This window comes from Sphaerodactylus townsendi, linkage group LG07 (assembly GCF_021028975.2).
Source record: "Sphaerodactylus townsendi isolate TG3544 linkage group LG07, MPM_Stown_v2.3, whole genome shotgun sequence".
NCBI lineage: Eukaryota > Metazoa > Chordata > Lepidosauria > Squamata > Sphaerodactylidae > Sphaerodactylus > Sphaerodactylus townsendi.
The window spans coordinates 7,928,937-7,948,154 of NC_059431.1; the positions used below are offsets into that span (position 1 = coordinate 7,928,937).

Consider the following 19,218-nt stretch of genomic DNA (forward strand, 5'->3'; position numbering starts at 1 on the left):
AGTAAAAAGGACCACGTAGGTTTTGATGTGAAGGGCCTCTACTTGACACCTTGGTGAGCTGCTGCCAATCAGAGAAAACAATACTGGCATAGATAGACCAATAGCCTAACTCGGTATTCAGCAGCTTTGTGTGTTCAAGAATGTCCGGAAAAGGGTGGGAGGACCAAACCTGTAACCATCCCACCTTTCCCAAAATATTGGGGGCGGGAGGCACAGTGGAAAGAGAAGGTGATATACGGGGCTATGGGAAGAATGTCTGATGGAAGTGATAACCTGGTGTAGGTTGATTTCAGGTGGATGGATTGTGTTGGATGCTTTTCTGTATCCAAAGTCATCTTCCTTTTAACCGGTGTGCTCTCCTGTTTCTGTCTTCTTCCGTTCCCTAGGTATTCCAACCTGATTTTGAATTTGTTCTCTCTGATGGTCGATGCCAACATTCCAGACATTGCTCTTGAACCGGACAAGACCGTCAAAAAGGTAGTGAGTTCCTTGTGTGTAAGGGCTGTCCGACTGTGGAATAAGCTGTCTTGGAGGGTGGTGGAGTCTCCTTCTGTGGAGGTTTTTCAACCGAGGCTGGGTGACCATCTGTTGGGAATGCTGGGATTGTGTTTTCCTGCCTGTCAGGGGGTTGGACTGGATGGTTCTTGTGGTCTCCTCCAACTCTATGATTCTGCGAAATGAAATAGGAGAAAGCAACCCTTGGGAATTTTGAAGGAAAAATCAGTCCAAGAAGAATGGGATAACCCATCCAGACAAAAGCAATCATTGGGGTGTTGTGGGGTTTCTGGGCTATATGGCCGTGTTCCAATAGCATTTTCTCCTCTGAAGATGCCAGCCACAGATGCAGGCGAAACATCAGGAGAAAATGCTACTGGAATACGGCTGTACAGCCTGGAAACCACACAACCCCCCAGTGATTCCATCTGTGAAAGCCTTCGACAATACAAAAGCAATCATATTGCTGTCTTTTGATAATTCCTTGACTTGTCATATTCAGTCAGTCAGGGTAGTTTTCATTTAAATGCTGGAGGGGTGGGGGGGAGGGGAGAAATGGCTGCTTCCGAGGACTATCCAATTTCCTTCACAAAGCGTCAATGTTTCTTCCTCCTGCTGTTGACTGAAACACAGTCGTCGGAGATTTATAATTGCTAGAAACCCGAAGACCCGAATTGGCAATTGTTCCGGATTTCGGGAATCTCACGTCTGCTTGATTTCCCCGCCTCTCCTGCAGCCTTCAAGTTCTGACTTCCCACTTAGTTTAATCCCATTCATCTCTGTCAGGAGTTCAATGTTGCTTGACGAGACAGCGTTTGCGTTTGCCGCGGAAGCTTGTCTTGCCAGCGAGCTGACATCCCCCCTTTCCCTTCTACGCAGCCACCTTGTTTGTGTTCTCCGTGCCAATTAAGGTGCACGGTACGGTTATCAGCTTCCAGGTTTCCATGCCTCTTTCTCCCAAAGTCCAAAGTGAGCTGTCGGTCCCAATTTCTTATTCCCGTATTCTTTCCGCATCGAAATAAATATTATGCAGGGCCCCTTGCCTTGGGCAGCTTTAGTGAGCGTTGCCAATCGTTTCGACACAACGTTTGTGTCTCGGGGTGATGATGGGGCTTTCCGCACTACAGAAGGAAGCTAAGGTCGACTCGGTTCCCTTCAGTGGGGGGCGATTCCAGGCTGTCCGCACAGCAACTTACTTGGCCCCCTGGAACCGAGCTAAGTGGGCGGGATCATCTTGGTGCCTGTTTCGCTCCTCGATCGTGATTGGAGCTTGTGTTACCATGGGAAACGGGAGCATTCTTTTTTTTTACAGTTTTTACATTTACAGTTTACAGTTACATGCCCGCCACGACTCTCCCGTTCTGCACATGCCACAAAAGCGGCTCCTGATTGGTTGAACGGATGAGGTGTCGTTTCAATGCGTCCCCACTATGAAGCTTTGAAGCGGTATCGACCTTATTCCAGCAGAAAGGTGCAGTTCATAACTGCGACAGGGATGTCGCAGTTCTGAGGGGGGGGGGAACTGAGACAAAACAACGTTGAGCTCAGTTGCAGTGCGGATACACTGAGGTGAACCTAGATAGAAACCAGTACAACTCTGTCAGTGCGGAAAGCCCCGATGTTTCCCCAGAGGTGTATTTAGGAAAAATGGACCCTGGAGACAAAATCTGGATTTTCTGCCCCCACCCCCACCCCTCCACAGGAGCCCAGGTCTACCACCCAGAGCCCAGCCCACCCAGAGCCCAGGTCTACCACCTGAAGCCCGCGCCAGCATCCAGGTCTATTGCCTGGACCCTGCACCAGCATCCAGGCCTGGAGCTCCTGCCCCCGTCCAGGTCTACTGCTTGGAGCCACCACCGGCATCTTGGTCTGGAGCTGGTGCCGGCGCCTAGGTCTACCGTATATACTTGTGTATAAGTTGACCCGCATATAAGTCGAAGCACCTAATTTTACCACAAAAAAACTGGGTAAACGTATTGACTTGTGTATAAGTCGGGGGTGGGAAATGCAGCAGCTACTGGTACATTTCAAAAATAAAAATAGATACCAATAAAATTACATTAATTGAGGCATCAGTAGGTTAACTGTTTTTGAATATTTATTTCAAAGAAAAACAGTAAACTAGCTCTGTAAGTGGAAAAGAGGGTCAACAAGAACAATATGGTCTCAACGATAACTTTAAAAGTACAAAAACCTTAGCTCAATCAGCAGCCAAGCTAAAACACAAGAGTTAAAATCCTTCAAAGCTGGATTCCTTATCATCATCTGCATGTCCAAATGTAACCCAACTTAGATTTTAAGAGGGATATTATCAGAAATGGAAAATTTACTATTAGCTTCCATTGAAAACAATGGGGAATGGGGGCACCTCCTTTGGGGGTCCATAACTTTGGACCCCCTAAACCAAACTTTACCAAACTTGGCTGGTATCATCAGGAGTGTCTTCTGAGGGTACCCTGAAATTTTGGTGCCGCTAGCATAAAAACTGCAGCCCCTGCTGACTGGCAAAGTAAAAACACACCAAAACATTTAATGACTTGCATATAAGTCGAGGGGAGCTTTTTCAGCATTAAAAATGTGCTGAAAAATTCGACTTATACATGAGTATATATGGTATGTGCGCCTGGGGATATGGGTTACCCCATGTCCCCATAGGCAGTACTCCCCTGTGCTTACCACCAACCTCTGTTCTTACTAGATAGCCACAAAGTCTCTCCCTGGCAAGGAATTTAGCAGTGCAAACTGTGCTGATAGAACAAAAGACAAGCTTTGGAGCTGGGAGAGAACGGGTCACGGTTTTGTCATCTCATGATGCTTGCGAAAGGGAACCTATTCTTTTTGCTTCGGTGAATTGCTGTTTAACTTGCATGACAATACTGTGAGAATGAAGCAATGAAAGGAATACTAAATGCATCTTGTCACTATTAATTCGTAACGCGCCTATAACAAGGTGCCTTCCAAACGGAACTCACACACATGTATGAAGCTAACAATACCGGCAGTGGGAAAGGGTGGGGGTGATTTTTGCCAATACCACCCCCCCGCCCCCTGTGGACATTTGCTTCTTTCGCTATTTATTTGTTTATTCATTCACCTTGGTTCCCGTTCTCCCCCTGCGGCTGTGTCACAGTGTGAAATAGACTTCTCTCTGTGAGGAGCAGCAGTGGCGTAGGAGGTTAAGAGCTCGTGTATCTAATCTGGAGGAACCGGGTTTGATTCCCAGCTCTGCCGCCCGAGCTGTGGAGGCTTATCTGGGGAATTCAGATTAGCCTGTACACTCCCACACACGCCAGCTAGGTGACCTTGGGCTAGTCACAGCTTCTCGGAGCTCTCTCAGCCCCACCTACCTCACAGGGTGTTTGTTGTGAGGAGGGAAGGGCGAGGAGATTATAAGCCCCTTTGAGTCTCCTGCAGGAGAGAAAGGGGGGATATAAATCCAAACTCTTCTTTTTCTTCTGATACACCTCTGAAGATGCCTGCCACAGAGGCAGGCGAAACGTTAGGAACAAGATCTACCAGAACACGGCCACACGGCCTGGAAAACCCACCACAACCAGTTGAAAGCCTTCAACAATATATTGGACATCTCTAAGATTTCACTGGAACTCTGGTAAAACCATAGTGTTTGGGGAAATCCTACAGTGTTGCCTTGATGCGATGGTTTCATGTCTGTGGGTCACAATGTGGGAGCCAGTTAGCATGTCCCCATCCCCCAAAATCTCTCACGAAGTAGCCAGTGCAATTCTGAACACCCTGCCTATTGACATAACCTTTAAGGGATTGGCAAAACATTCCGTTTGCGGATACCTTGAGATTCCTACAAGGAGCCTCATTCCCATAGCCCAGTGATGGCGAACCTTTTCGAGACCGAGTGCCCAAACTGCAACCCAAAACCCGCTTATTTATCGCAAAGTGCCTGTAAGGAATTCCATAGAAGCAGAAATAAAAGGCTTTTTGGGTGTAAAAGACCGTTTATTAAGACATCTTAGAAAGTTTCAATGCATTAACGCAGTGGCAGGTGGAAATGAGACTCTCCCGGGCCAAAAACACAGGCTGGCAACTCACTGCATCCCATTCCCCCTCCCGGATTCCCATGGGAACGGAGGCCTCATCTCCCTCGGAGAGATAAGGTCTCCGTCGAAGAAGCTGGCCCGTCGCCCGCGCTGTGGAATGTAGTCAAGGTCGGGCGGCTGGCCCGTACATCAACACCATTGAATCCTTTACAGTGCCCACACGGCAATTTAACCTGAATACTGAGGTTTTAGTTTAGAAAAAAAACAGTTGGCTCCGAGGTGTGCGTTACTTGGGTGTAAGCTTCGTGGTAGTCGGTGGCTCTGCTTTGAAGCTACCATGCAACTCTTCCAACGGGTGAATCACGACCCTAGGAGGGTTTACTCAGAAGCAAGCCCCATTGCCAGCAACTGAGCTTGCTCCCCGGTAAAGGAGCGTGCTTTAGTTCTTTGCATGAAAATCAGTGGGGTTTAACAGCGCTTATCAGGATCACCTACACTGCTTCCCCAAAACTAGGTCTTAGGTTTAATGCTAATAATCAACCCCAGTGGCCCAGGTTAGCCTAGATGGGGGGGGGGGGGCTCTCTTTGCACGTGCCCACAGAGAGGGCTTTGAGTGCCACCTCTGGCACCTGTGCCATAGGTTCGCCACCACTGCCATAGCCTCATTCCTCCGCCTTCCTTCTTTCATTCCCTCCCTCTTTCCTTGGTTTGCTGTTATTTCTGAACGCGGCAAGCAGTGGTTTGCACCAAGGGCTGTTTGTCTGGAAACCAAAATGGGAATCCTTGGATCACACATGCTCTAAGTTGTCCCTTGATGTTGCAGGTGCGCGTCATGTGTTAGCTCACCAAAGGTTTAAGCTTTTATTCATATCCTGGTCTGCAGCAGTGGCGTGGGAGGTTAAGAGCTCGTGTATCTAATCTGGAGGAACCGGGTTTGATTCCCAGCTCTGCCGCCTGAGCTGTGGAGGCTTATCTGGGGAATTCAGATTAGCCTGTGCGCTCCCACACACGCCAGCTGGGTGACCTTGGGCTAGTCACAGCTTCTCGGAGCTCTCTCAGCCCCACCTACCTCACAGGGTGTTTGTTGTGAGGGGGGAAGGGCAAGGAGATTGTCAGCCCCTTTGAGTCTCCTGCAGGAGAGAAAGGGGGGATATAACCAACTCCTCCCACTCCTTCCTCCCTCCTCCTCCTCCTCCTCCTCCTCCCCCTCCTCCTCCTCCTCCTCCTCCTCCTCTTCTTCTTCTTCTTCTTCTTCGTCTGCTTCTTCTTCTTCTTCTTCTTCTTCTTCTGTTTTGAATGCCGCAGCTCACGCTGCCGTGTTGAAAAAGCGTTGCGAAGTCAACAACACAAATATTTTGAGTACCCGTAAGTGGTGGTGGAGGAGGATGTCTTAAAGCTTCCATTGGCTGGACGAGGCAGCTTGCTCGAAGTCGTTTAACAAGATAATACTGGACGTTGGCAGCACGGAGAATTAAATAGAGGGGGTTTTTTTTGGTGTTGATTGATTTTTCCCCTTCTGCCCCCCCCCCTCCCCTTCAGAGCTTTGAACAAGAAATCCATACATGTTTCAAGAAAACTCAAATAAGATAAAGATCCATTTTGGCTTGACCTGTAAAATTAAATTACCTTTGGGTGCCTGGACGAAGTCAATAGCCCATTTTCAGCCATAATATCGCTTTCATAGAAGGCTTGAGGGGAAAGCCTCGTAAAGGGACATGCTGTTTGCATAGCGACAAGGCAAACTCGACTATTTGCTTAATGCAGACGGCAGTTCTAAGTCAATTTTCTTGGCTCTTGTTGCAAGTTGTCCCCAGAGAGACCAGAAAGGGGGGGGGGTACATAATGGCCCAAATCTATTATCACTATTTGTTTTAGTTTTTCGTGATTCTTATGGCTGCAGATAAAGCACTCGAGGTGGTAAACCCACTACTACGGTGATGTGTGCGTCTGTTGAAGCCTTGATGAACCGTTTAGTGGCTGCGCTCATCATCCCGTGTCACAATTACAAAGGTGCCTGGAGGCCCAAAAAAGGCTCAGGAGCCCCTGGTGAAACACTTACACCAGTTGTCCAAGGCCATTTCTGCACAGACACTGTAAAATATTTTGAGGCAGGAAATAAAATGTTTTCTCCAAAGAGTTCTGCATTGGGGTGCTGTGTGGTTTCCAGGCTGTATGGCCGTGTTCTAGCAGCATTCTCTCCTGCCGTTTCACCTGCATCTGTGGCTGGCATCTTCAGAGGATCTGATGGTAGGAATGGAAAGCAAGTGGAGTATATATACGGTGAGGTCAAAAGGTGAGGCCATCTGAATAGAGTAGCCTGGCAAGTGAGTCACAGAGAAGTCTGTAGCCTGGGAGTAACAAATGAAGATAGCAAGGTCAATAGGTGGAATGGATCTCGAATAGAAGTATCATCCTGGTCTTTGTTCCCTTTGATTACATAGCTATAAGTCTATAGTTGTCCTGTGTGTTTGTGTGGGAGCCTGATCAGTCTTGATTCTAGAGTTTTTCAACTTTAACTGGCAGCCAAATTCTGTTCATTTTCATGGTTTCTTCCTTCCTGTTGAAATTGTCCATGTGCTTGGTGGAATTTCACAGAGAGGCTTCTCTGTGTAGTCTGGACATAGTGGCTACTGGGTCAGAGTGGGTCCAGAATTTCTGTGTTTTCAAATAATATTCTGTGTCCAGGTTGGTTTATCAAGTGTTCTGCTATTGCTGATTTTTCTGGCTGAAATAGTCTGCAGTGCCTTTCGTGTTCTTTAATTCGTGTCTGAGCGCTGCGTTTGGTGGTTCCTATGTAAACTTGTCCACAGCTACATGGTATGCAGTAGACTCCTGCAGTCCTGCATTGTTTTTTCCCCATGTCTTGTCTTGATCCAGCCTCAGTTTGTTGGTCTTCATCCAGCCCATAATTGGTTCCAGACAAGGCAAGAAGAGGAAGAGGAGGAATTTGGATTTATACCCCACCTTTCTCTCCTGCAAGGAGACTCAAGGTGGTCTACAAGCTCCTTTCCCTTCCTCTCCCTACAACAGACACCTTGTGAGGTAGGGGGAGCTGAGAGAGTTTTGAGAGAACTGTGACTAGCCCAAGGTCACGCAGCAGGAATGTAGGAGTGCGGAAACACATCTGGTTCACCAGATAAGCCTCTGCCACTCAAGTGGAGAGGTGGGGGATCAAACTTGGTTCTCCAGATTAGAATCCACCTGCTCTTAACCACTACACCATGCTGGCTCTCAGATCAAACTAATAATTAATCTCATCCAGCATTATGTCTCACACAATGACCAACCAGTTCCTCTGGAAGTCTGACAGACAGATGGCCTTCCACTGACATTGCCTCTTGGCACTGGGATTCAGAGGTTTACTGCCTCTGAGCTTGGAGTTCCCTTTAGACTCCATGGCCCCTTCCGCACACCCAAAATAATGTGTTTTCAAACCACTTTCACAACTGGGGTGCTGTGTGGTTTCAGGGCTGTATGGCCATGTTCTAGCAGCATTCTCTCCTAACGTTTCGCCTGCATCTGTGGCTGGCATCTTCAGAGGATCTGAATGCTGCTAGAACACGGCCATACAGCCTGGAAACCACACAGCACCCCAGTGATTCCAGCCATGAAAGCCTTCGACAATACTTTCACAACTGTTTGCAGGTGGATTTTACCATTCTGCACAGCTTCAAAGAGCACTGAAAGCAGTTTGAAAGTGCATTATTCTGCATGTGCGGAATGAGCCCATGGCTGGTAGCTTCTGTTAAGACCTATCCTCCATAGATCTGTCTATTTTTCTTTTCAAGCTGTCTATGCCTATAGCCATCACTACATCCTCAAGCAGAAAATTCCACATTTTAATTACTCATGTCCACAGGATTCAGTTTTCCCAGAGTTTGGATGGATGGAACATGGGCAGAGCAGTGATTGGTGTTTGGAATATGCTGCCACAGGAGGTGGTGATGGCAACTAACCTGGATAGCTTTAAAAGGGGCTTGGACAGATTTATGGAGGAGAAGTTGATCTATGGCTACCAATCTTGATCCTCCTTGATCTGAGGTTGCAAATGCCTTAGCAGACCAGGTGATCGGGAGGAGCAGCAGCAGCAGGCCATTGCTTTCACATCCTGCAGGTGAGCTCCCAAAGGCACCTGGTGGGCCACTGCGAGTAGCAGAGTGCTGGACTGGATGGACTTGGTCTGATCCAGCAGGCTCTTTCTTATGTTCTTATGTTCTTAAGAAGAAGAACATAAGAACTAGCTTGCTGGATCAGACCAGAGTCCATCTAGTCCAGCACTCTGCTACTCGCATGGCCCACCAGGTGCCTTTGGGAGCTCACTTGGCTGGTGCACAGTGAGCATGCATGCACTTCTAAGGACTGATCCATATCAGTAGTGGGCCACTGCGAGTAGCAGAGAGCTGGACTAGATGGACTCTGGTCTGATCCAGCAGGCTAGTTCTTATGTTCTTATGACGGTCATTAATTTCTCCTGATGGGTTGCTGGGTCCAATCCCTTGTCTGTTGCTTTCACCATTCATACAGGGACAAGACAATTTAGGCAGTAGTAAGCATTTTGTTGTTGTATCAAAGAATCCAAGGGCAAGATTTCTTTTGTGTATTGATACAATTGCCTCTAATTATCCTTGCAATAAAAGGATATAAAGACAAGGAGGTAGGGAAAGGTGGTAACGGGATGAAAACAGTTATTTTCTTCTTATTTTTTGCAGAAAGCCAGGCATGTTGTGCAGAACTTTAGTGTATGTGCTTTGATTATTTTTAATGAAGGCGACAGTTGCTATAGTGATCCAACACTGAGAAATATTTTGGTAGATGGAGCCCCGCATCAGTATTGATACCAGTGGGTGTAAATTGGTCTGTTTAAATAGACAAAGACTGGAAGATGACAGGGGGGGGAGATACTTTTCTTCTCCAAGCATTTGAAATTAGCCGACGCGTAGCTTTAAACACCAACGGAGTAAAAAGGGTGAATAAATTAGAGTGTTATGTTTCCCGTGATTTTTTTAGGTACAAAAGGGGTAATGGAGAGTATGCTTTCCCTGTCAGAGGGATGTGGGAAATGCTTAGCCCAAAATTTTTGCTGTTACAGCCAACCTCATCTAACTGATGGTATTGTGTTTAATTCACAAAGGGCTAGTCACATTTCCCCAGAACTACCACAGCCTACCTCACAAGGTGTCTGTTGTGGGGAGTGGAAGGAAAAGGGCATTAGTAAGCCTTTTTGAGACTCCTTATATTTATTTATTTGTTTATCTATCATATTTATATACTGCCCTCCCCCAAAGGCTCAGGGCGGTGTCCATCAGTCATAAAAACAATGTAAAACATATAATAATACATAAAATACTAAAACTTGCAGATGGCTTCAACCCCTCCCTCCCCCCTTTGTGTACCCATGGAGGCCAGACGTTCTTTATGGCGAAGTTGACATCATCCTGGCTGGCCAAACGCCTGGCAGAACAGGTCCGTTTTACAGGCCCTGCGGAAACTCTGTAAGTCCCACAGGGCCCTGATCTCACCCGGAAGCCTGTTCCACCAGGTAGGGACCAGAGCCGTAAAGGCCCTGGCCCTTGTAGAGGCCAGCCGGATCGCCTTGGGGCCAGGGATCATCAGTAGGTCCGCCTCCGATGAGCGGAGGGGCCTAGAAGGGTGATATAGGGAGAGACGGTCCCTCAGATAAGCAGGGCCAAGGCTGCGAATGGCTTTGAAGGTCAGTACCAAAAGGAGAGAAAGGTGGGGTTTAAAGCCAAACTATTATTATTTCTGCTGAGGCAGGCACCACTGCCAAGCTAGCAGCCCAGCACTATGCCTTTTAGCCTGTAGCTCTGCCTGCAGTGATGTCTGAATTGGTCAGCTGGCTCAGGTGAATTAATTGCCTGAGAAACCTTTGCTGATGCAGGGTCAGTAAAACAAGTTTCTTCTGCAGGCCTAGTCTACCCTGCTGGGGCTCTGACTGGACTGAGCTCTCCAGGCCTAGCCCTTCCTCACTCCCCATGATTTTGCCCACAACCCAGGTTTACTTGGAGTGGTTTGGGGATAACCAGGAGTGGTGGTGGTGGTGGCAAAAGCTGTTCCCGTGCTGTTCTAGAAGAAGTGAAAGAGAAGAGTTTGGATTTAGACCTTTGGGTTTAGACTTTTTTTCAATCTTAAGGAGTCTCAAAGCAGCTTAAAAACGCCATCCCCCCTTCACAACACACACCTTGTGAGGTTAGGGTTGAGAGAGTTCTGAGAGAAATGTGACTAGCCCAAGGTCACCCACCAGGCACTATGTATAGGAATGGGAAATCAAACCCGATTCTCCAGATTGGAGTCCACCTGAGTAGTCTAGGGATGTACAACCCATCAACATCAAATCTGACAGGTTTTGAGTGGGGCTTATTGGAAGGGGGCAAGACTACTCATCTGCTCTTAACCACAATACCACATTGGCTCTCTAGACAATATTTGGGAGAAGAAGAAGAGTTTGGATTTATATCCCCCTTTCTCTCCTGCAGGAGACTCAAAGGGGCTGACAATCTCCTTGCCCTTCCCCCCTCACAACAAACACTCTATGAGGTAGGTGGGGCTGAGAGAGCTCCGAGAAGCTGTGACTAGCCCAAGGTAACCCAGCTGGCGTGTGTGGGAGTGCACAGGCTAATCTGAATTCCTCAGATAAGCCTCCACAGCTCAGGGGGCAGAGCTGGGAATCAAACCCAGTTCCTCCAGATTAGATACATGAGCTCTTAACCTCCTACGCCACTGTTGCTGGTGAAATTAACTTGGAAAGTAAAATTAGCAATCAAGGAAATGAATGTGACTAGCCCAAGGTCACCCAGCAGGCATTATGTATAGGAATGGGGAATCAAACCCGATTCTCCAGATTGGAGTCCACCTGAGTAGTCTAGGGATGTACAACCCATCAACATCAAATCTGACAGGTTTTGAGTGGGGCTTATTGGAAAGGGGCAAGACTACTCACCTGCTCTTAACCACAATACAACACTGGCTCTCTAGACAATATTTGGGAGAAACCGGTTATTGGAATTTTACCAAGGAGCCCCACCTTGAAACTGTTGGCACTATTGACAGTGTTATCTCCTTGCTATCTGAAGATATTCATGATAATTTTGATGGGTCCATTCCAGAATGTGTACTACGGGCCCGGTGGGTGTGGTATTCTCTCCTGTACCCAGAAATTGCATGTTTGTGTGTGACAACGGCAGCATTTTTTAACTGAGAGTGGTGTGTTGGTCGCTGTGGTAAAAAAGGCGTAAGAGAGGAAGGGCCGTCTGGCAGATACATGTTATCCCTCAGGGACCTTTTGGGCAGCCAAACAGATCACCTACCCCCAACTGTTCGTTCAGAATTTTTTTCTGTAGAAATACTGTAATATTTGTGACATGGAAGGCTCCAACATTGCGATTGGCTGAACTACACCATTTGCAATCCATCTCCTGTGAGGGTAGGGGAAGCTGGAAATGATCAGTTGAGGACTTGGTAGGAATCCCAGAGTGTAGAAGAAGTCCAGGAGGTGGTGGTAGTGGGGCTAGAGCTGGATGACATGATAGAAAAAGAGAAGGGATTGAGACAGAAAAGATTCGTATCTGGGGGGAACGGGGATCTAAATGTATCTCAGATACTTTAAAAGACACCTTCATAGTTCTTGAAACCAGGTGAATCTATGTTCTACTGGAGAGGGTGTCAAGATCTGGTGAAAATCTATTGGGATGTTAGCTTTTCCCATTTCCCTTGCCGTGGATCTCTGGGAAGGGCCGGGAGAATGTGGCATGGAAAACTCCACTGCTCTTAACCTCTATGACACCTGGCTTCATCCTCTTTCTAAGAAGACTTGGCTGGTGACAGAAAAAGGGTTGGTTGGTAGCATGGTGCCCATCAGCACTATGTTGGGAACAGTGGTGGGATCCAAAAATTTTAGTAACAGGTTCCCGTGGTGGTGGGATTCAAACTGTGGCGTAGCACCAATGGGGCTGGGCGGGGCACGACGGGGGCATGGCTGGGCATTCCGGGGGCGGGACATTCCTGGGCGGGGCTGTGGTGGGAAATGAATGCATGCAGATGCAGGCTGCCACGCACACCGATGCACCTCCTGCTAGACTGCTTCAAGTTCTGCGCGCTACTGCTGAGAGGAGGGACGTAACTAAGGCAAAAATCACATGGCAAAATCACCAATTAGTAACCCCCTCTCGGCACACACAATTAATTAGTAACCTACTCTCGGGAACCTGTGAGAACCTGCTGGATCCCACCTCTGAATGTATCCATTTAGGACTGCAGCATTTTGAAATAGGAGGCGCCAACGCGTCTCACGTTCTTCACTCGTGAGCTTCTCACACCCTGTTAGGTTCAAGAGATCAACCTGCAGACACAGCTGAGCATACCAACCATTCACAGGCACCGTTCTGAATTTCTACTCTTAACAACCTTCTTACTCTTGTGGGCCAGACCAAATAGTCTCTGTTTGCTTCTGCCCCGAGATAAATGAAAGATGTGAAGCACACAGACCCCAGCCTCGCTTTGCTCACGCAGTCCCATGCCATACAGCAACGCCAAACTGGTATAAATCTCGATGGATTTTACGGAAGAAAGACATGCGCGACACGGTCCTGCCATTTCCATTTTTCTCTCCCCTTAATTCCCTTATTCTCATATTTCACCGAGCCTCTTTCAGAGCTGAGAAGCAGAAGAGAGAGCAGGGCAATTTGCCTCCAGTTAGATTTCTGAAGGTTGATTATAAAATTACATTCTTGCCAACCGGCCCCGGAGGAATTTTAACGGATGTTGCCGGGTGGCCAGACGGTTCCTGGGAGACAATTGTCTCAATTTATAAAGGCCTCGCCTGTCTGCCTGTCCAAATAGCAGGTTGCCTGTATGGGTCTGTGTGTTTTTCCCCTCCAGAGAGCCTGATGTTTCTGCTGGAAGAACAGTGCTCAATTGGGGGGAAATGGATCAGAAGATACAGTAGGGGTCTCTTCCAACTATGTGACTCTATTTATTTATTTTATTTATCTATATACTAGCGTGGCCCGGCCACGCGTTGCTGTGGCTTATTGTGGTGAAATGGGAAAGGAACAGTAGCAGCAAATCAATTGCAGAGGCCAGCAGTACATGCTCATGCAAACATGCAGCCTGATACTGTGCGATGTCAGTGATGTGTGTGCCCGCATTCCTTGTGGGGGGGGGATGGAAAGGCACCCCTCCCACACATCTAGGCTGGCTGGTCATGATCCTTTACCTGGGAGTAAGTTTGGTTGGTGGCAATGGGTGTCGCTTCTGAGGAAACCCTCTGACGGGTGCGACGCAACCATTCAAAGTATGTCATGGTTGCTGTACTGAGCTTACTCCTGAGTAATGCGTGCCTGGTTTTCTTAACTGTAACTGCAGTATTCCGGGAATCTAGGGTGCCTGGCCCCTCCCTCCCGTCCCTTGCAAGTCGCCCCTCACTCTCTTCCCTCCCTCCCTTCTCTTCCTTTGCATGCCACCCCTCCCCCTCCCTCCGTTCCCTTTCCCTCTGCTAGGGTGGGTGGGTCATATCAAGATGCTGGGCCCCCTGCCTCCCCTCCCTTGCATGCAACCCCTCACTGTCTCCCCTCCCTCACTTCTCTTCCCTTGCATGTCACCCCTCCCCCTCCCTACCTTCCCTTTCCCTCCGCTAGGGTGGGTGGGTCATATCAAGATGTAGGGCCCCCTGCCTCCCCTCCCTTGCATGCCACCCCTCACTCTCTTCCCTCCCTCACTTCTCTTCCCTTGCATGCCACCCCTCCCCCTCCTTCCCTTCCCTTTCCCTCCGCTAGGGTGGGTGGGTCATATCAAGATGTAGGGCCCCCTGCCTCCCCTCCCTTGCATGCCACAGCTCACTGTCTCCCCTCTCTCACTTCTCTTCCCTTGCATGCCTCCCCCACCATCCCTTTCCTCTCCCTCCCTCTCTTCCCTTGCATGCCACCCCTCCCCCTCCCTCCGTTCCCTTTCCCTCTGCTAGGGTGGGTGGGTCATATCAAGATGCTGGGCCCCTGCCTCCCCTCCCTTGCATGCCACCCCTCACTCTCTTCCCTCCCTCACTTCTCTTCCCTTGCATGCCACCCCTCCCCCTCCTTCCCTTCCCTTTCCCTCCGCTAGGGTGGGTGGGTCATATCAAGATGTAGGGCCCCCTGCCTCCCCTCCCTTGCATTCCACAGCTCACTGTCTCCCCTCTCTCACTTCTCTTCCCTTGCATGCCTCCCCCACCATCCCTTTCCTCTCCCTCCCTCTCTTCCCTTGCATGCCACCCAGTGGTGGGATCCAAAAATTTTAGTAACAGGTTCCCATGGTGGCGGGATTCAAACTGTGGCGTAGCGCCAATGGGGCTGGGCGGGGCACGACGGGGGTGTGGCCGGCCATTCCACACCCCTCCCTCTCAGTGGCAGTGGAGGTTAAGAGCTCGTGTATCTAATCTGAAGGAACTGGGTTTGTTCTCCGTTCTGCCGCCTGAGCTGTGGAGGCTTATCTGGGGAATTCAGAGAAGCCTGTACACTCCCACACACGCCAGCTGGGTGACCTTGGGCTAGTCACAGCTACTCGGAGCTCTCTCAGTCCCACCTACCTCACAGGGTGTTTGTTGTGAGGGGGGAAGGGCAAGGAGATTGTCAGCCCCTTTGAGTCTCCTACAGGAGAGAAAGGGGGGATATAAATCCAAACTCCTCCTCCTCCTCTTCTTCTTCTCCTCCTCCTCCTCCTCCCCTCTCCCTCGTGTGTATGTGTGTGTGTATGTGTTTCACTTCCACTCGAGCTACTGCCTATGTGCTGTTTCCACTGCTCATCTTTGGCCATCTGAGTGAACATTCTAAGGGCACGAACATTCTAAGGGTGACAGTTACACACAGGCCCCTCCCTGTCCTTCACCAGGGAGCGCCAGGAAAAAGGCGTTTTTACCTGGGCCAGGTATGAAATTTCAGGTATGTGAACATCTGAAAACACTCTCGCCTGACTGACTATAGTGGCTGGGAATTTTCAGAGGAATTGGCCCAGCAGTTACTGAGGTACCCTGTCATCAACACATACACGGTTAGCTTTTTATATATATAGATATAAAAAGCAAACAGTGACTTTGTTAGTCACTCCCTAACGCCAAAACGGCTGAACGGATCACCCCCAAATTTTCACATGATGTTCCTCCCTGTTGCGGGCAGGTAATGGGACCTTCAAATCGCCGAAAGTCCATACCTGAGCCAGATAAAACGTCTTTTTCCTGGCGCACCAGGCCATGAAGCTGGCTGTGTTTAACTGTCACCCTTAGAGTGTTCGTGCAGCCTGTCTGTCTGTGGCCTGAGGTCTTAGAATGTTCGCGCAGATGGGCAGAGATGAGCAGTGCAAACAGTACGTAGGTAATACTGTTAGGTAATATGAGTGGAAGTGAAACACATACACACTTTGCCGTGTGAGACGTCAGGTGAGGTCCCCCCCGTCACACGCAGGTAACTTGCACTCTCTGTGCCTCACCCACTGCTACCACACAATACACAGCCACCTCATCCTCACTCACTCTGCCCTCCCTCACATCCAACCACCACTTACCCACTTCCTCACCCATATTCACCACAGCTCTCTTTTACTAAAAGCAAGCTGGAATTTGCCTTTTTCTTCTAAGAAATTCCGCGGGGTGGAGGCAAACCAACACTACTGGCTCCTCTTCTTTTGCACATTGCCCTTTACGAACCCAGGGAGCTGGCCTCGATCTGAGCGCCTCACCCCCCTGCCTCTGCTGCCTGACTGGGATAGCCTGCTTGCCCCAGTTCTGCCTTCCCCAAGCCAGGACTGTGCGTGTCAACCAGCTTCATGGACAGCGGGATTCACACACTGGACAGTTCCGTTGTGGAATGGAAAGGGTTACCTTATACTAAAAACACAAGGCACCACCATATAACGATGTGCATTGAAAAGGGGAAGAGGGATTCTATTTGACCACCCCAAAAGGCTACGCTGTGGGTCATTGGACCTGCATGGACATCTGTGTGGGTTGTGGACTGTGATGAGAAGGACAATTGCCACAGCAACGCGTGGCTGGGCCCCGCTAGTTTATTATATTTATATACCGCCCTCCCCAAAGGCTCAGCATGAATTAACTTGATTTTTGATTGCCAGTGACACATTCTTAGACTTAAGAATCTTTTCTAGCTCCTTCATGGCTGTCCTTCCCAGCCTTAATCTCCTAATTTCTTGGTCGCAGTCTCCTTTTGCTTGATGGGGGGAGCCAAGGGCTAGAAAACCTTGAACAGTTTCAATTTCTTCACCGTCAGCCTTGAAATTGTGTAATTCTTCATTAGTCATTGCTTCTGTCTCCGTGAGGTTCAGCTGTAATCGTGCTTTGCCACTTCCTGCTTTAGCTATAATCAGTAGTGAGTGTACGGAGGTCGAAAAAGGATTCCCCCCCCCCAACCCCATGAGTCTCGCATGTCCCCCCACACGTAATTCTGATGTTTGCAGCGAAAGGTGAGCACGGGAAACCAGAATTAAAGCCAGCCTGGCTTTACTGCATGCTGTTACTTCTGGCATTTCTTCCCAGTCTCTCTAGGAGCAGCAGTGGCGTAGGAGGTTAAGAGCTCATGTATCTAATCTGGAGGAACCGAATTTGATTCCCAGCTCTGCCGCCTGAGATGTGGAGGCTTATCTGGGGAATTCAGACTAGCCTGTACACTCCCACACACGCCAGCTGGGTGACCTTGGGCTAGTCACAGCTTCTCGGAGCTCTCTCAGCCCCACCTACCTCACAGGGTGTTTGTTGTGAGGGGGGAAGGGCAAGGAGATTGTCACCCCTTTGAGTCTCCGGCAGGAGAGAAAGAGGGGATATAAATCCAAACTCTTCTTCTTCTTCTAGTTTGGTTCCCAGCTACAAAAGGAGAATGCCCTAAAGGTATCTGCCTAGCACACATTTATCCTGTGGTCTGCAGAAGAAGACGAAGAAGAAGAGGAGGAGGAGGAGTAGTTTGGATTTATATCCCCCCTTTCTCTCCTGTAAGGAGACTCAACGGGTCTTACAATCTCCTTTCCCTTCCCCCTCAAAAACGAACACCCTGTGATGTGGGTGCGGCTGAGAGAGTTCCAAAGAACTGTGCCTACCCCAAAGTCACTCAGCTGGCATGTGTTGGAGTGCACAAGCTAATCTGGTTTACCAGATGAGCCTCCACAGCTCAAGTGGCAGAGCGGGGAATCAAACCCGGTTCTCCAGATTAGAGTGCACCTGCTCTTAACCACTACACCACTACACCATTCTGGCTCTAGGGCAGAGTGCTTTTTCTTTTATCCTTTGGAGTTATGACTGTGTCCTAATCCTTGTTTAAGAAAACTTGTTGCCGATGTTACCCTACATTTTCGGGTAGCTGTTTTGACTCCAAAATACCTGTCCCTTCCCATGAAACCATGGGTAGGCCCTGAAGCCTGCTTAAAGAATACAACCAGATAGGCAAGACAGACAACAATAGTTTTGCATTCTTGTGTGTGTTTGTTTTTCTACTTTGCCTCTGCCATATATCTTTCAAAAGTTTAATCTGTCTTCAGCAGTGGCGTAGGAGGTTAAGAGCTCGTGTATCTAATCTGGAGGAACCGGGTTTGATTCTCCGCTCTGCCGCCTGAGCTGTGGAGGCTTACCTGGGGAATTCAGATTAGCCTGTACACTCCCACACACGCCAGCTGGGTGACCTTGGGCTAGTCACAGCTTCTCAGAGCTCTCTCAGCCCCACCCACCCCACAGGGTGTTTGTTGTGAGGGGGGAAGGGCAAGGAGATTGTAAGCCCCTCTGAGTCTCCTGCAGGAGAGAAAGGGGGGATATAAATCCAAACTCCTCTTCTTCTTCTTCTTCTTCTTCTTCTTCTTCTTCTTCCTTTCAAGTCTGCCCATGTTACTTGGTTTCTTAGAAGAGGGAAGAGACCTTCCCACTGTCCAGATAGAGCCCGCGTGGTGTGGTGGCTAAGAGCAGTGGACTCTAATCTGGAGAACGGGTTGATTCCCCACTGTTCCATATGAGAACTGAGCTCTTATCTGGTGAACTGGGTTTGTTTTCCTGCACCTCCACCTGAAGCCTGCTGGGTGACCTTGACTAGTCGCAGTTCTCTCTGAGCTCTCTCAGCCCCACCTGTCTCACGAGGTGTCTGTTGTGGGGAAGAGAAGAGAAGGCAGTGGTAAACCGCATTGAGACTAGTGCAGCCAAGCGTGGTATAAACACCAGTTCTTCTCCATCTTGATTTCTCATCGCTAGATCAGTGGGTTGCCTCGATGCCCCAGGCAAGTTGTTATATGTTTGTGCGAATTGGTCCTCTTTTTATGCTTCCACGCCCAGCACGGACCTGCCTTTACGGTGCCCCCAAATATCCTGATTATGCAGAGCGGTCAAATGCCTGAGAAATTGGCACTGCCTGTATGCCACAGCTGTCAGTGTCTGATGAAAACCTCATTAGTTAATACCCTTTTTAAAGCCAGCACTGCTATGAAGGAAGACGCGGGTATCGCTGCCGGCACAACCCCCCCCCCCCTTGTGTCTGCTTGCCTTTTTCCCCTCCCTCCAATTTGATTGCATAAACTTTAGCACTAAGGACAATGGAGTCTATTCGAAGCTGGCTGTCGGAAGAAACGCGTCGAACGCTGCTCTCCGTGTAATCCCGGAATGTGAACAACTTTGCCCGTTGTGGATTGCATGTGGGGGGGGGGGGGAAGCTCTTTGCCTTTCGTAGCTAGCGTGACCTTT

At 49.0% G+C, this 19,218-nt stretch overlaps 1 protein-coding gene across 2 annotated transcripts in view; it reads left to right on the top strand.

Annotated features, from left to right (window-relative positions):
* The window catches only part of PIK3C3 (phosphatidylinositol 3-kinase catalytic subunit type 3), a 115,860-nt gene that overhangs the window by 73,724 nt on the left and 22,918 nt on the right, over positions 1 to 19,218 (top strand). For both annotated transcript variants that reach the window (XM_048504122.1, XM_048504123.1), the window contains exon 23: positions 385 to 477. The gene's annotated coding sequence lies outside the window, so the exon portion shown is untranslated. The remainder of the gene's footprint in view (positions 1 to 384; positions 478 to 19,218) is intronic.